The sequence below is a fragment of the Vicugna pacos genome, chromosome 14 (genome assembly GCF_048564905.1).
Source record: "Vicugna pacos chromosome 14, VicPac4, whole genome shotgun sequence".
NCBI lineage: Eukaryota > Metazoa > Chordata > Mammalia > Artiodactyla > Camelidae > Vicugna > Vicugna pacos.
Genome location: NC_133000.1, coordinates 60,833,908 through 60,851,045, shown reverse-complemented (window position 1 = coordinate 60,851,045; position 17,138 = coordinate 60,833,908). Strand labels below are relative to the sequence as shown.

General features: G+C 42.3%; 2 non-coding genes across 2 annotated transcripts; one reads left to right on the top strand and one right to left on the bottom strand.

The window, feature by feature from the left end:
* Positions 1 to 8,945: 8,945 nt before the first annotated feature.
* On the bottom strand, positions 8,946 to 9,018 carry TRNAD-AUC (transfer RNA aspartic acid (anticodon AUC)). Its single transcript has one exon. It is a non-coding gene; the product is annotated as a tRNA-Asp (tRNA).
* Positions 9,019 to 12,581: 3,563 nt separating this feature from the next.
* On the top strand, positions 12,582 to 12,654 carry TRNAF-GAA (transfer RNA phenylalanine (anticodon GAA)). Its single transcript has one exon. It is a non-coding gene; the product is annotated as a tRNA-Phe (tRNA).
* Positions 12,655 to 17,138: the final 4,484 nt, after the last annotated feature.

The following is a 17,138-nucleotide window of genomic DNA, read 5'->3' as shown; positions in this document are numbered from 1 at the left end:
ATCCTGAGAGTTAATTCAGGATCGAAGAAAGAAATCAATGTTGTTAGATTTCTGGGATTTATTTAATTCTTAATTTGAAAACTAATATGTGCCCATTGCAGAAAGCTTGGAAAACTAATTAATTTTAAAAAGCAAACTGCCCATTGTTTACCCTTGGAAGCTTACCCCTGTTAATATTTAGATGCACGTTCTTCATTTCATTTCTTGGAACATATAGACACATTTTAAAAAACCAAAATGGGATCATAATGGACATACTGTCTGGGAGCCTGCTTTTTTTCACTAAGCAATATATCATGAACATTTTTACACATTATGAGATCTTATGCCATTTTCATTGACTGCAGAATTACGTTTTTGATAGCTCATTCTGGCAACAGTGTGAAAGATGAATTTAAAGGAAGGCAAGATTGAGCCCCTGCAGGGATCCAAGTTATGAAGCTGTTGCAGTAAATCAGCCTGGCGATGGTAAGGCCTAAAGCATGGCGCTGCCAGCAGGTAGCATCACGGGCAGTTGGGAGAATTCTTGAGATTAGAAAACTTGTTGATTGATTACATGTGGGAGGTGCACTTCCTTGACTTGGGTGGTATTTTAAGATTTTGAATGTTGAACTGGAAAGAGTGGAGAATGGTAAATTGTGTTTGGGAGATGTTGAGCTTTAGGCATCCGTGGGTTATCCAAGTGGAGATATCTCACAGTCGAACCTATGAATCTGACATTCAAATTAGTGAGTGGGATTTGAAATCTACAGGTGCATATCTGGGAGTTAAATGGCTATTAAAACCCCCTAAGAGTGGATTAAATTCCACCCCCCAACCCCGACCCCAAGGAGAACATAAAAAAATGACAAAATTGTTGGTGGGTGGCCTGCTTCGTAGACAAGCCCTGAGAAACACCAAGGTCTTAATTGCAGGCAGGGGAGCCAGAGAGATTAAGAATGAATGGTTAAAAATAAATAAATAAAAATAGAGGAGTGGGAGAGAACAGGAGGAAATAATACCACAGAAGCCAAAAGGGACAGACATTCAATAAACAGGTGACCACTTGAAGTTCAGTAAAACAAAGACTCAAGAAGCTCACATTGGTTTTTGGCGATGTGCAGGCAGATTTCCTAGAGTCGTTTTTGTGGAGTATGTGGGGTGGGGGAGAGGGAGAGAGAGCATCTGGGTAATAAAGAATTGAGTAGTGACTAAGGTTGGAGAAATGGAGAAGTGGAATTTAGATGAGTCAAAGATCTGAGTCAAGCAAATTAGGGTCAGCCCTAGGGAGGTTACAGGGTCAAGGAAGCCCTAGGAAGATGTGGTATAGTAAGAAATATATCTGAGCTTTGTCCCAGGTTCTTGGCGCAGGCTCCTAAAACCTGTGGTATTCCCTCAGTGATTGGAGTGTCTTTGTTATTCGTAAGGAGCCCCTTTAGATTACACTTTGTATGCTAATGAAGGGACTTAGGGCGGGGCCTCCAGACAGTCTCAGGATGGGACTGGTCACCAGAAGGACCAAGCGATTAGAGACTGGGATCTTTCAGCACCACCCACTGACCCACAGGAAAGGGAGAGGGCCTAGCGCATAAACTCTATAATAAACTCTTGAACAAAGAGGTTGGATGAACTTCCAGGTTGGTGAACAGGTGGAAAAGCTGGGAGAAGGGTACACCTGGAGAGGATGTGGGAGGCCTGTGCCCCTCACTCTACACCTTGCCCTCTGCGTCTCTTCCATCTGGCTGTACCTGGGTTGTATCCTTTATAATAAACTGGTAAGCGTAGGTGAAGTGTTGCCCTGAGTTTTGTGAGCCATTCTAGCAGATCATTGAACCCAAGGAGGGAGTCACAGGAACCTGAGATTTTTACAGCCAATTGGGCAGAAGTACGAGTAGTAACCTGGATTTCTGATTAATGTCCGAATTGGAGGCAGTCTTGTGGGACTGAGCCCTGCATCAGTGGAACTGCTGGATGGGCAGTTCTATTTTTAATTTTTTGAGGACCCTCCATACAGTTTTCCATAGTGGCTGTAGAACAACACTCTTTTAAAAGATATTTTTTTAATTGAAGAGTTAGTTTACAATATTGTGTCAATTTCTGGTGTACAGCATGATGTCTCAGTCATACATAATACAGACATACATTTGTTTTCATATTTTTCATTATAGGCTACTACAAGATACTGAATATAGCTCCCTGTGCTATACAAAAGAAACTTGTTTATCAATTTTGTATACAGTAGTTAATATTTGCAGATCTCGAACTCCACAACAATCTCTTGAGACGGTATCCCATTCCTTGTCTTATGTCCTCACCTCCCAGTCTCTCAGCACCTCGTTGTAACCTGATTTCTGCTCTTCTTACCTTACTGAGTCTGTTTTCACTTCACCATTGTCACTCATAACTTCCTAAATGTGAAAGATCAATTTTCTTCCTCTTTTCCCAGCAGCACTTGGGCCTGTTCATGCCCCAGACGTCACAACATTTTCTTCCTTTGCCTACAGCAGTGCCCCTCTCTCCCATCTCACTCATCATTTCTATTCCCTTCTTTTTCTTGCTGGCTTTTAATTCTACTGCCTATTCCCTAAGTTGACAGTTGGGGCTGGATAATGCTTGGTTGTGGGTCTGTCCTGTGCACTGAAGGACACATAGCTCTTCTAGGCCCTTTGAAATCTCAGTGCCTCTGTACAGCTATCTGTCCTGAGAGAAGTGCATCTTCCTCTTTGTTGACGAACTCCTAGTCAACCTTCAAAACCCCACCTGAATGTCACTCACTCACCAAAATTGGCCTCACCTGCAGATGTTGAGGTTCTGCCCTCTGTATCACCATCACACTTACTCATTTGAGTCACCTGTTTATAGGTTTGTGTTCCCAATAAGACATGTTGCTCCTGGGAGTGTAATCATTTGTGTGTCCCAGGACATGAACATGCAGCATCTCTATTCATTTCTGGGGGTTTGAAAGGAGCAGGTTCTTTGTTGCTGTCTCTGTTTTTCTTGGTTTCCCCCTGCCTCTCTTCACACACACATTCCCACTCCAGGCAGAACTTCTTGCTTTTCACACACCACTGACCACATAAAGCTCACTTTTCCCTTGAAACCCACACTTTAAAAAAGCAATAAAGCACTTTTGCAAGTCTTGTGCTTGCTACTGATTTCACTTATGTTTTGTTGTCATTTAGAAGGACTGATCTTTAATCCTCACTTTGGTCCTTCATTGTAGAAACTTCTGTCTTTGACTAATTATCCTTTGATCTTTTCTTAGCTTTACCAGTTGATTTTTCTAATACTGCTGTGTTTATAGCCAAATTCATTATATTCAAATTGATTCATTTTTAAAAATATTCTATTTTACCAATGTAATCTTTCAATCCTAAATGCAGAAAGTAGGAAGCCCCCTTTTCATCGTCCTGACTTAATTAGGTCAATTTTGAGGGGCAGAAGAAGCAATAGTTTCTCTCTCTTGGCTCTAAACCACTGGATAATCCTCCAATCAAATGTCTAATAACAGCTCTATACTTTGCTTATTCCTTCATCTTCTAGCTTGGAATGAAAACACTGTTCACTTCATGGCCATAGTTGTGAGAATTAACTCTAGGGTTAGAAGAGGAGGAAAAGCACATATTCAGGTTAAAATGCTGAATTAAATGGACAGAGATAAGGAATTTTAAATAAGATAGGCCAAATAAGCCCTTGAGAAACATCTTGCTATTTCCAGCAACTTTTAAAACTTTGATAAATGGTTCTGGAGTTCTGCCCTTCACCTATTAAGTAGAATAAACTTAGGTAAAAATATAAAACAATTTTTCTTTGCCCAGAAAAAAGCCTCCAAAGTCAAATGTTCATTTTGGCCATTTGGATGTTACATAACAAGTGGAAATTCCGTGTGTTAATTTAGAAGCTACACATTTTGCTTAAATTAATCTGCCACTCTGCAGGTTTTCCTTTTGCCTTCGTAACATTCGAAATAAGTGTGCTATCTCTGACTTAACTCTGCAAATATTTCAGCTCTCAGAAAAAAAGAATAGCGTACTGCCTAGCTAAAATTAAATCAGTTTAAAATTCTCAGGAATTGAAATTGTGGTTGTGTAAGCTAGTGGACTAATCAAACCACAGTTTTAGCTGATGTTTCTGCAATATTCTAATTACTGCAATCTGATTTTCCCAAGTAATTACAAAGGTCAAAACTGAAAGTCGGATTCAGAGAAGAAATTAAAAGTTAAGAATAAGAGACAAGGAAGATGTTTGTATCCCCAACATATGTCATGACAGATTATTAAATTGACCTTGTAAAGTTAAAGTAAGATTTTACTGCAAATCACGTTGGAGTTGACTACAAGGTATGGAAGTAGGTTCCAAATCTTCTTGCAACAGCATGATTTCATTTATTGTGTTATGTTTTTCAAGAAACGTGATTCATTATATACCAAACAAACAAAATTACATCTACACTTCTTTAGAAATTCAAGTATAGTTGATTTACAATGTGGTGTTAGTTTCAGGTGTACAGCAAAGTCCACATGTTTTGATTTGTATGCTTTTGTAAGACTTTCATATATGAAAAGCAGAAGTAAGGAAAAAAAAATCCTTTGTCAGACCACCTGATTCGGTGATTCCAAAAATATGGTCCTTAAATACGTAGGACCAACCTCAGCATTAATGGACAAAGGGGCTACTACCTAGACTGATGACAGATTTTGGGAAAGGCCTCTCTATTTTCACAAAATACATTTCTAGTTGTATTCTGATGTGTAAGATCCCATTAGTAAGCAACACAATTCTTCAATCTTTAGTAAAAAAAAAAGCATTAAAATTCAGAAATTTTAGAATCTGTAAGATAAATATTTATCTTTTTTCCATTATATTGTGAAAAATTGAAAATATACAGAAAAATTGGAAGCTATATTTCTCCAGCTAGATTCAACAATTGTCAACATTTTGCTATATTGATTTTATCCATATGTGTGTGTCTGAGACATTTCAAAGTTGTAGACATCATGACACTTCAACCCTAAATACTTCAGCATAAATCTCCTAAAACCCTAGCAATCTCCTGCATAATGACAATACCACTTTACACTTAAGGAAATTAATAGTCATTTCCTAATATACATATTTAAATTTCTCCATATTCCCCTGAAAGCTAATGGAATATACCACCATAACATGTCACTTTGGCATAAGATGTTATGTGTTGATTGAGAAGGCAATTGAGAAGATGAAGATACAAGAAAAGTTCTCTGCCCTCCTCCTATTTGCCTAAAAGCAGGACATAGTTATAAAGATGACCCCCTTCCCTCCCTACCAAGAAGGACCGAGGTTAATCCCCAGAGACAACTGTATACCCGGATCAGCACACAGGGTCCTGTCACTTCTCTACAAATGTCCTGTTTTTGTCCTGTTACTTCTCTACAAATTTATTATTCTTTTGTAAGATGCCATATAAACCCAAGTTCTAACCACGCCTTTGACTTACTCATTACTGGGAGCTTCCATGTGTAGATACAATGTGCAAGTTAATAAACTTGTTTGTTTTCCACTTGTTAATCTGCCTTTTTGCCAGACTAATTTACAGGGCTCCATCCAGGGAACCTAAAACAGGTAAAGGGAAAACAGACCTTTTTCCTCTACAACCCCAAAAGTCTCCATAGCTTTTTTTTTTCCCCTGGTACTGGGCTCCACAAAGCTCCACACGTTACTTTTGATTATGTCTTTCTAGTCTCTTAAGTATAGATCTCTCTCCCCATCTTTTTGGTGGTATTGGTTTTTTCTCCCCCATAATATTGGTATTTTGAAGACAGCAGGCCAGATGCCTTAGAGAATGTCTCTGGATTTGTCTAGTTATTTCTTCACAGTATCGTCTAACTTATTTCTCCATTTTTTAAATTTCACATAAACTGGAAGTTAGGTTTACCTAGAGACTTGAGCAGTTTCAGGGCAAACATGTTTTGGCAAGAAGCCTTCCTGGTTGATACTATGCACGTTATATTACAGGACTAGGAGGCCCATAAAAACGTCTATTTACACTGACATATGAATGATTCCTAGCAGATCCTTTTCTGAACCCAGAGTTTTATTAAGAGGCAGTGAAAGCATTTAGACCTCAAGATTCTTAGAACAATAAAGCTTCTTCATGTGCAGAGGGAGTGAATCAGGTTAGTGTAAGCAAGAAGATTCAGCTCTGAGTAAGGTCAAGGAGATCATCTGCCCTGAAACTTAATGTCCCTAAAGGGTACGTGACCATAGATTTAAAGGAACTGCTGTTTTTTGATAAAGCTGGCCTAATACAGGGACAAGCATGGTGCAACTCTGGCCTGGGGGCTGAGAACTGAGTCCTACCTAGTCCCCCCTCTGTCACCAGATGACTGTGTGACACTGGGAAATATTAACCTCTCTGGGCTTTTATTGACCCACACTGTTCCAGCTGATCAAAATGAGGTCACTTTGTAAATATCACATAAGCACCGACGTGATTGAGTGTCAGTGTTCACTTCTTGTGGAGACAAGAAAAACACTGATTTTACTTCTCACGTTCCTTACGGGGCAAGCAGGGAAATTTCAGTCATTCCCAAGTCAAAGCAGTCTTCCTTTTCTAATCACTCGGGCAATCATGATTAAGAGGGCAACAGATTAACAGTGTGAATAGGGCACCTCTGTCTGTGGTGTGATGGGTTCCTCCTGCCCATCAGGGAAGCTTTGGACACTGGACTATCCATGGGAAAACTTACAGACTAACGCGGTGGGACTGCAGCCCCTTCTGAACCGTATGCAGTCTTAAGTGTTCGAGGGAAACTGGTTGTAGTCAATTTTCCAATTGCTAACATTGGGAATGGGCTGGATAGTTGAGTGGAGAATCTGAGGTCAGGGCCCTACTGACTGTCCCCCTAACTTAGGAGAGCCCCGGAAACATGTCCTGACGGCTCCACCTGCAGGACAGAAGAGAGTGGGTCCAAGGAGGCTCCCGCCTCACACTGTGGAGTCCTGAGCACAGGAAGCAGCAAAGCTCCGCTCTCCCTCTCACCCCATCCCTCCCACCCACAGACGTCCTGGAGAGAAACTCCAGCCTGTCTGTGCACGGAAGACAGGAGGTGGGGAGAAGAGCTGACTTATCGCCAAGGCTTCTGAGTACAAGTCAGGAATTGGCCAGTGGTGGGACATGGAGTCGGAGGTGTAAGGATAAAAAGAAACAGGACTAGAGACGTGATTGAAAGCAGTGGAGAGTCAGAGTTCCAGGCACCTGGGAGGCTGGAGGGGCATCAGGACCGAATAGCACAGGTGCTTCTGTGTCTTGGCCTCCTTTTCTGAGTCTCTGGTCATGTAACACCATCTTGTGCATCTTCGGTGAGGCAAACAGATAGACTGATTTATTTCTTGTGCCTGGCTTTTTTTTTTTTTTTGAATTAGCTAGGGATTTAGGAAAGTCCTGTGTTAAGTTTATTTTGCCTTATTTCTTGGGTGAATAATCAGGCCTTACCTTTTAATTGCTGGACAGGGGTGGGGCGGGGAGATGGAGCAGGGATGCAGCTGGGAGGCTGGCCCAGTTCATCAAAAAGGAGAGAAGCAATTAAGCTGACAAGTATTTAAAGAGAGCCCAAGCCTCTGAAACTCACGCTCTGGAATCCAAGTTTTCTGGCCTTTAGGGCATTATGTAAAACCCACATGGTTAGTTAGGTGTTTGCCTGATGGATGTGGGAGGGTTGGATTAGAACACAGGAAAAGCTCTGTCGGCTGTTCTCGACTATAATTTACTTAATTGTTTCTGGCCTGGTAAGTGTAGCCTGAGGCTTAATATTGATGTCTGTGATTCAACAAAAACAAAAACCAATAAGGCCTTTATCGACTTGTGGTTTAATGGCTTTAAATAAATTAACTTCTTTTAGATCAATTCAGCACCCTGATGATATTTGCAATCTATTAACTTTTTTAATACTTCTCCCCTAAATTACCACTTTAATATACAACTTTGTGGAGAAATCACTTTCTATCCGTCAAGCAAAGATATGCTTTTCTGTACGCAGAGAGCTTCAAAAGGCACAGATATGCCCATAAAAAAGCATCTACAAGAAAAAGCAGAATATTGGTGCAAGCTACAGGATACGTTTATGAGTCAGTCGTCAGTTCGGCACCAGATTAGCTGTGTGTGATTGATGTGGACTGAATTGCGTTCCTCCCCTAGTTCATGTTGAAGCCCCAGATCCCACTGTGACTATTTGGACAGAGAGCTTTTAGGAAGTAATTAAGATTAAGGAGGTCATAAGGGCAGGGTCCTAACCCAATAGGATTGGTGGCTATATTATAATAAAAGGAAGAGCAAGAGAGACAGACAGAGGAAGAGAGAGAGATCTCCAAGCACAAGGGCCAAGGAAAGGCCATGTGAGCACACAGCGAAAAGACAGCCATCTGCAAGCCAGGAAGAGCGTGCTCACAAGGAATCCAATGTGCTGGCACCTTGACCTTGGACTTCCCAGCCTCCCAACTGTGAGACAAGGAATTTCTGTGGTGCACGTGCCCCACTGCACCCCCTCAGTGTCTGTGGGTCTTTGTTATGGCAGCCCAAGCCGACTAAGACAGTATCCTTAAGCAAGTTGCTTACAGCATCTCTGGGCCTCAGTTTCCTGATACATAAAATTTGTGGATCAGGCTAAATTAACCCCATGTTCTCTTCCATATCTAGCATTACTATGATTCTAACTGAAATTGGCTACAGAAGAGCATCAAAAGTTTTAAAAATTTTTAAACAAATTCTGAGTTTCCAATTTTCACAAAAGTTACAAGATGGTACAGAGAAGTCCCATATATTTTTTACCCAGATTCCCCAATTTTTAATATTTTTCCTCATTTATATTTTCATATTCTCTCTCTGTGTGTACTTGCACACATATGATTATTTTATATTATTTTTTAAGAAGTTTTTTTTTTTCAGTTGTTTTGTTGGGGAGGTAATTAGGTTTGTTTATTTATTTTAATGGAGGTACTGAGGATTGAACCCAGGACCTCATGCATGATAAGTATGTGCTCTACCATTGAGCTATACCCTCCCCCTGATTATTTTATTTTTCTGAACCATTTGACAGTAAATTGCAGATATGATCTCTCTTTACCCCTGAATACCTCAGTATGTATTTCCTAAAAACAAGGATATTTTCTCCCCTAACTACAGTTGCCAACTGTAGGGAATTTAACATTTATATGACACTTGTATGTAATATATAGTCCCTGTTCCAATTTCTCTAACTGTCCCAATGATATCCTTGAAAGCCTTTCCCCTCCCGAATAGGAACCAGCCCAGGAGCACACATTACATTTAGTTGTCTTGTCTCTGTAGCCTCCTTCCATCTGGAACAGTCTCCAGCTCTTCTTTGCTTTTATGACCTGAACAGTTTTGAAGAATACAGGCCAGTCATTTACTAGAATACCTTTATTTTTGGATTTATTTAAGGTTGCCTCATGATTAGATTCAGGTTATACATCCTTGTCTGGACCACTTTGTAAGTGATAAGTTGTGTCTTTTTGAAGGAATCATATTACAAGGCACATGATGTCTCAGTGTCCTTCACTGGTAATGTTAACCTTGATGGCCAGATCCAGGCATTGTCCAGTTTCCCCACTGTATAGTTTCTGTTTCCTGCCTTGTTACTATTAAGCAATCTGTGGAGAGATACTGTTAGGCCATGCAATGATCCTGCTCCTCTTATAACTTTCCCCTCAGACTTAGCATCCATTGTTGATTCTTGACCCAACCCAGTCTTTACTACAATGCTCAGAAAATGGTGATTTCCAATGACACCACCATTGATCAGTTGATACAAGTTACTCACCTATAAGCCAGAACCCTCAATCTCATTCTTCTCCCATTATTGTACTCATGGATTTTTATTTTATTCAAGGGGTAAATAATCTATTAAGCTCTTTATTCATTTAGATGCTCAGATTGTACCAGATTTGGCCTGTAAGAGCCCCTTCAAACTGACTCCTTTGTTCTTTTGATAGACTCGCATCTTTTTAATACTTTTAAGAAATATTAACACCAGAGGAAAATAAAGTAAGTGCTACTTTTTTGGATTGTGGGGTCCCAGGAGCAAAGTTAAGGACAGATGATCAATTGACAGCTGTTCAGAAATGTATTACATAGTGTAACCATATACAGCATATTCTCTTTAATTTTGTTATTCTTAGATCTTCTGGTTAGTTCTCATAATTAGTCTTCATGATTTTCATAGGTAATTAGACTCGAGTTGGCCAGAATCCTTGGATTAATTTGGAAGACAGGACTATAGCCAAAGCTCCTTTTCAACATGGAGTCCTTCTTCAACATCCTTTTACTGATTTGAATGCCAGTTTCATCATCATCTGTTCCTTGTTATTGTGATGTGTGTGCATAGATTTTTCACTTCACTTTAGCCCTTGGCACTTGGACTCTGTGGAAGTTCTGATGGTTCTTCTTGCTCTGCAATCTTGCTGAGCAAAGCCACATTTTCTCCCAAACTCAGTAATAATTTTCATTCCTGCTATCGACACTAAAGCACTAAGCTAGAGGTTTCCAAACATTCTCTGTTCATAACGCTCTTAGTGCCTCAGTAAATTTTTCCAATGTCCCCAGGCCAAAAGAAATACCAAACAGTTCCTTCTATGAAGTACTCAGGCCCAAACAACTTATTAAGTATTTATGTCCATCGACTTTGTAACTGTTTGGAAAAAATTATACATATAAATCAAAAGAAAAGTTATATTTTTATTTCATTCTTAAACAACTATCTTACCGATAATGTACTTACCAATGGGATGTGTGTACCTGGTGAGTACTACACAATTTCTCCAACCATAGAAGCAGATCAGACATTGATACTCTCATTTCCTGTTACCCATTTATTTTTCTGGGCACTTGCTTTTTATCAAAACTGCAGAAAACCTAACTGCAAAGAGATGATGTCACTGAACGTAGTGTAGGGCAATCTATTGCTGAAACTATGAACTAGCTAGCAGTTTGTGCAGTGTTCCACCGATGTCCAGTATCACTGTGTTTCCCTCAAAACTTCAAATATTCTGCAACCCCCTGTGAATGCACTGCCGTGTCCCAGGGTGCTTTGCTGCAGTTTGGGAACTGTGACACTACGTCCTGGAAAATTTCAGATGCCTTTGTAAAACAGCAATGACAAATGCTGAATTGATGTTAAAAATCTTTTTAGTGGTGAAACTGGTAGAGTTCATTACGTAGCCCCACGCTGTGGCTCTTTTCTGTTGTTTATAAGTTAGGTGGTCACATCATTCATTTTCCATTCATTCTGGGATACTTTTAAGAGTGAAAGGGGTGTAACTATGACAGGATTCTGGGACAACAGATGGAAACAAGGACAGTTCTGGGCAAACTAGGCTGTGTGGCCACCCAGTTAATCCAAGCCATACATCACAGCACTTACATTCTAAAATACACCTTTAGTCAAAGAATGGGCACTACTAGATTGTAGTTCTGTTATCTTAGCTACATTAATGACACACAAGAAAGCTTAAAGCCCTCTTTCCTCACCTCTTTCGTTTTGTTTGACGCGCACAAGACAGCTGCTCCAAATTTCTCCTCCTTCCACTCCAAGCCCCACTACGCCTACACAGAACTCTGTTCATCTCCAAGCTTTCCTCTTCTTAACCAATGACTTCTTTTAAATCTCAAACTCTTCTGTTTGGATTTGACACAACAAAGGAGCTCAGAAAGAGACTCTCCACCTTACAGACTACAAAAGCTTCCCATGTTCATGTTTCCTCTTTTTCTTTCATAGTAGAACACGTGCATCCATCCATCCCTCAAGACTGGCTGTGAAACTTCCACTTAAACAGGAAAGGGGCGGTGAGATAATCCTCCCTGCCGTCAGAGAATTACAATTTAATGGGAGAGAAGAAAAAAAAAGGATGTTGGGGCATTACAGAGTGTCTGTGTTTAGCGCTCAGCGGGCGCTTCAGAAGCACTTGTCAGCTAGTGTAGGAAGTAGTATTGACGTTGGATGATGGTTCTGGTGGAGCTCGCCAGGCTTTTACGGTGTGCCTGGCTGGCTCCGTGCAAAGCGGTGGTAGGTTAAGGGAGCATTTCCAGGCCCAAGATCACAAGGAGGCTGCAATCCTACTTCCACGCCCTTGTCCACTCCTTGTCCATCCCAATCGTGACAACAGATGCAGTCGCAGCGGGAACGGCCTACTTTGGGCAGGGGGCTCGCGGGGAGCAGCCGTGCGACGACGAAACCCGCGTCCGGACGGGCGTGGGGACCGCGAGGTCCCAGGCGGGGGGTGCAGGCCCCGCCCCGCCGCGACGCTGCTTTTGACCCCGCTGCCGGCGCCCACGCCAAACCCACCACCCCGAATCCCGCAGCGGGGACACCGGCTCGTTCACTATGCCTGCTGTTGATGATTAAACTAGAGGTTCGGATTATTTGGGGGGAAAAGTAAGTAATGTATACAGTGCACTTAATCGTGGCTTGTAAAAAGGCAGAAGAATTCTGATCTATGTAACCATTTAATACGACAAAGAAAAAAACACTGTGATTGTTGGGGAAGAGAGAGAAGGGGCGGAAGGGACGAGTTCAGTGATAGTTTACAATTAAGGGAGCGAAAGGGGCGCCGAAATAGCTCAGTTGGGAGAGCGTTAGACTGAAGATCTAAAGGTCCCTGGTTCGATCCCGGGTTTCGGCACAGTCTTTTTTTCTTTTTAATTCGGAGGGATTGGAATTTCGTAGGATTCCCCTGCGCCTGGCTCACTAACCCCAGCCTAGGTAAAAACTGGGACTTGAGGGGCGAGCGAGAAGTGGAGAAAGCTGTTCTCAGGCGCCCCTAGGATGGAGGCCGCTCGGCACAGCCGCTTCCGGGCGCCCCCGGGCCTGGCGTCGGAGGCGCTGCTGCGCTTGCGCAGTGCGGAGCGCGGGGCCCGGAGAAGCCCCGCTGCGCCCAGACCCGGCCCAGCGCTGGTGCCAGTTCCTGGGCGCGCCCTCGGACGGTGAGAGGCGCCGCGCAGGTCGCCTTGGGAAGGGAGTCGATCTGTGCGGGGCGGGGCGAGAAAGACAACTTCCTCCCGTTTCATTCCCAGAGCATCCCAATCTGAAAAGCAAACCCCAGCTCTTTAATCAGATAGCCCGATCTGGCCTTGCCCAGGAAGGGAACCGCGCTGCTAGGTATCGTCAGGAGCGGCCGAGGCACCCTGGGGCAGCATAGCCACGGTGATTGCCCAATGAGTAAAGGCGTGTCAGCTTTACAGTCCTGTAAGATTAAACAGTCTTGCATCTAAACAGCTTCACTGAGAGTCTAGATCAGTGGTTCACAAAGCGTGGTCCTGGGACCAGCAGCCTTGGCTTCCCCAGGGAATAGTTAGAGATGCAGATTCTCGGCGCCACCTCAGACCTGCTGAAGGAGAATCTCTGGGGTGGGCCCAACCCTAGGTGCTTTTAACAAGCCTTCCAGGGGATTCTGAAGCAGCTAAAGTTTGAGAGCCACTTATCTAGACGTTCCTTTGTATTTCTAAAAGAATTCTTTCCTAAAACTGTTTTTGCGAACAAGCTTTTTCCTTTTGCTGTCTTCTGCAAGTCTGAAATAAAATTTTGACACGTGCTCGGAATTAAATTTTCTGAGAATTTTAGCTTTCCTGGTGAGTGTGTGTATTGGTGGTGGGATATGCAGGAGCATGGTCTCTCCTAGTTATCTGTGCCCCACTCCCGCCCCCGAGGCTGATCTAGGAACCACGGAGTAAAGAGAACAGAACCCAGGGGCCTGATTATGTATTGTGCGGCTCCTGGGAGCTGAAGAAGAGGTAGAAATTGCAAGGACGTAGATTTGAATTAAAAGAGGAGGAAATTTCAATCCACTGAAGCCATTAGCAAAGGGAAGATGAAGTTCAGTGGGGTGGTGAGTTGCTGGTCAGCAGATAAAAGACAGTCAGTCACTTGTGACATTTATACATTAAGTCTTGCGTATATTCTGGGTTTTGTTTTGTTTTGTTTGGTGTGAAAGGGAAGGCAACTCACATTTATAAAGTCTTGTACATTCACGATATTAATTCAGTCATCATTTCAGCATCAATTATGTGCCTCCCTCTCTGTACCAGGCATCGTTTGATCTTTATAACTACCCTATGGAGTTACCTATTGTTACCTTCATTTTACACACAAAGGATCCTTGTGGGATTGCAAGGATTGAACATAATATATGTCAGGCACCTAACTTCTGCCCTTTCCTAAATGTTACTAAAAGTGAATATTTTTGTAATGTTTGTGCGCATAAAAATGAGGATTGTTGTAGGAAGGAACTAAAAGCCTTTGCTGGTTAATCAGAAAAGGCTCCATGGGGACGTAGGTCTTGACTGAGCCCGTGGAGGAAGATTTCTCTGCTAGGGAAAGACCAAACTGGAGTGCAACCAGCCATCCACGTGTTTAAATGGGAGGGGAATGGTGTGGGTGCTGGAAGTGAGTGTGACTGGAGAGTGGCCCAGAGCACAGCCCCTGGAAGCAGGCTGCCTGGGCCCGGGCTCTGACTCCACCTATTGGCTGTGTAATGTTCATAAGTTACAGAACACTTCTCAGCTTCAGCTTCCCCTTCTGTAAAATAGAGGAAAAAAATACTTATGTTATAGGGTTCTTGTGAGAATTAAATAAGATGATCCATGAAAAGTACGATAGAATCTTACCCAGCCATAAAAAATAAAATAATACCATTTGCAGCAACATGGATGGACCTGGAGATCATCATTCTAAGTGAAGTAAGCCAGAAAGAGAAAGAAAAATACCATACAATATCATTTATATCTGGAATCTTAAAAAAAAAGACAGAAATGAACTTGTTTACAAAACAGAAACAGACTCACAGACATAGAAAACAAACTTATGGTTACCAGAGGGGAAAGGGGGTGGGAAGGGATAACTTGGGAGTTCCAGATTTGCAGATACTAATTACTATATATACAATAGATAAATAAAACGACAAGTTTCTACTGTATAGCACAGGGAGCTATGTTCAATATCTTGAAATACATTTCAATATATAATGAAAAGGAATATGTGTATGTGTATGATGACTGAAACATCACACTGTACACCAGAAATTGATGCATCATTGTAAACTGACTATACTTCAATTAGAAAGAAAGAAAGAAAGAGAAGAAGAAAGGGAGGAAGAAAGGGAGGAAGGAAAGAAAGAAAGAAAAGAAAGAAAGAAAGGGCAAGCGAACTCAGCCTGTGGCTCCAGGCATCCACTCAGGTAGCCCCTATAGCTTCCTGCTCCACTCTCTTCCTTCAGGAATCAGTTTAAGCATCAGCCTGTCCTGGCTCCCCAGGAAAGCTTAGGTGTAGTTTTCGCTCTGTACTTCCCACACCGTAATCATATATCCATCTGGATGATGTTTCCTGACTGGTTGCTATTATCTCCTTAAGATCTCTATCCAGGTACATAGCAGAGAGCACACAGTAAGTGCTCAGTGCATATTTATCCAATGGATAACGGTACATCTCCCTCCTTTTCATCCTCCCAGTGCTGGCTCCCTACCACGTCATGGCCCCTGGCCCTAGCAAGAGAATGGACTCTTCTGAGGGTCTAGAATGAGATTCCTACTCCCTTTTCTGTGCTTTATGCTACCCAGTCCTGTGCCAGAGATGTTTTAGGTTCTCAAGAAGTGCTTCTTAACATCTGTTGATTTCACAATCAGCAGCTCTTTCAGATGGACTAAAAAGGTTTTATGGTTAATTTTAAATTATGGGTGATTTTTGGTGTTTTCTTCTCTCTCTTTTTTTTGATATATTTTCAAAAATGTTTCACTTGCAAAATTGAAAAATGAAGGAAGAGAAAAAGGCTCTAAACCTTCTCCAGCATAGGAGAGCAGGAGGCAGGACCTCTGCGTTAGTGCCCCAGAAAGAGCACGAGCTTGTCTTAGTCTAACAGGGACAAGTTGAGGTGTTTCGGGGACCAAGATTTACCAGGGCAGTAACCCGCGTTAATGCAGGTCATAAACCCACGAGGGAGGATCATAGTCATACATCACATGGTTGACATTCAATAAATGTCTTAACAACAACAGTAACATTCTCTGCATCTTTCAAGTTCCTTAAGATGTTCCGACTGCTATTTTTGAATGGAAGATTTATATAACTTTCTAGATAAACAGGTTTTAGAAAACCTTCCAGATGTAACTGAGAGATTACGGGCTAAATAAAGGTTTTGTGTTCAGAGAGATATAAAGAAAACAAACAGTCCAACACAAATAGGAACGTGCCTTAAGATGGAAACATTTTACTCAATCCACCAATTATCAGTTTACTCATTCTTGCTGGTTATGAGGCTGTGCAGGTGTTGGCCTTGAGCAGGTGTGCTTGGGGCTGGGGAGGTCCCCTTTGAAGAGCAGCTGCTGGACATTACAGGCCCTGGCAGCTCCCAGAACATTTTTCTGCCCAATGTCCATGTGAAATCACCTGGCCCAGGCCTTTTGGTACTCGGCATCCTGGAGGGTTGGACCTGTCAGCCCTGAATCCTAGACTGTATCTGCTACCGGCCCTGGGTAGCTGCCGCATTTCTGGCCACGCAATTTGGTCCACTGGGCCTTAAATAAAGGGCTCACTGTCTCCAGCTATAGAAGGATTTTGTGTCACTTACTGGCTTCTGAACTAGTTCTTGACACCATTTTGGAAACATAGCCTAACCTTTCCTGGCGCTGAGGGTTCGACTGTTTCCTGCTAACACCTCTTTTATATTTCTGTTGAGAAACTGAATTGACTTCAGTTTTCCATAGGGCCTGTGTGGAGTGGCTGAAGGTATTTTCCACCGAAGAGGGCGACCTAAGCTGGGCTATGTCGTTTAAAAGCACCAATGTATTTGCAGTGTATTTGCAATAAGAGCTTATTTGCAATTCACCATGTGCTCCCAACCTGAGGGCACAGATGGGCCACAGTATTGGTGATAACTCAAAGTTTTCTTGCTTTCGCCCCAACTATTTATTAAAGCCCTCAGCAATCAGAAAGAATCTCGCCTGCCTACCTGGGAGTGTTTCACCTGTTTTCACACAAAAAAATCTCAGATCGCTGGGCACTACACTAGGAACTCTGGTCTACCAGGCTTCTCTGAGGGGCCCTGACATGGATGCATTCGTGCCCTCGGAGTAGTGAGTGTTGCTGTGTTTTGCATCAGGGAGTTGCTGGTGGCTC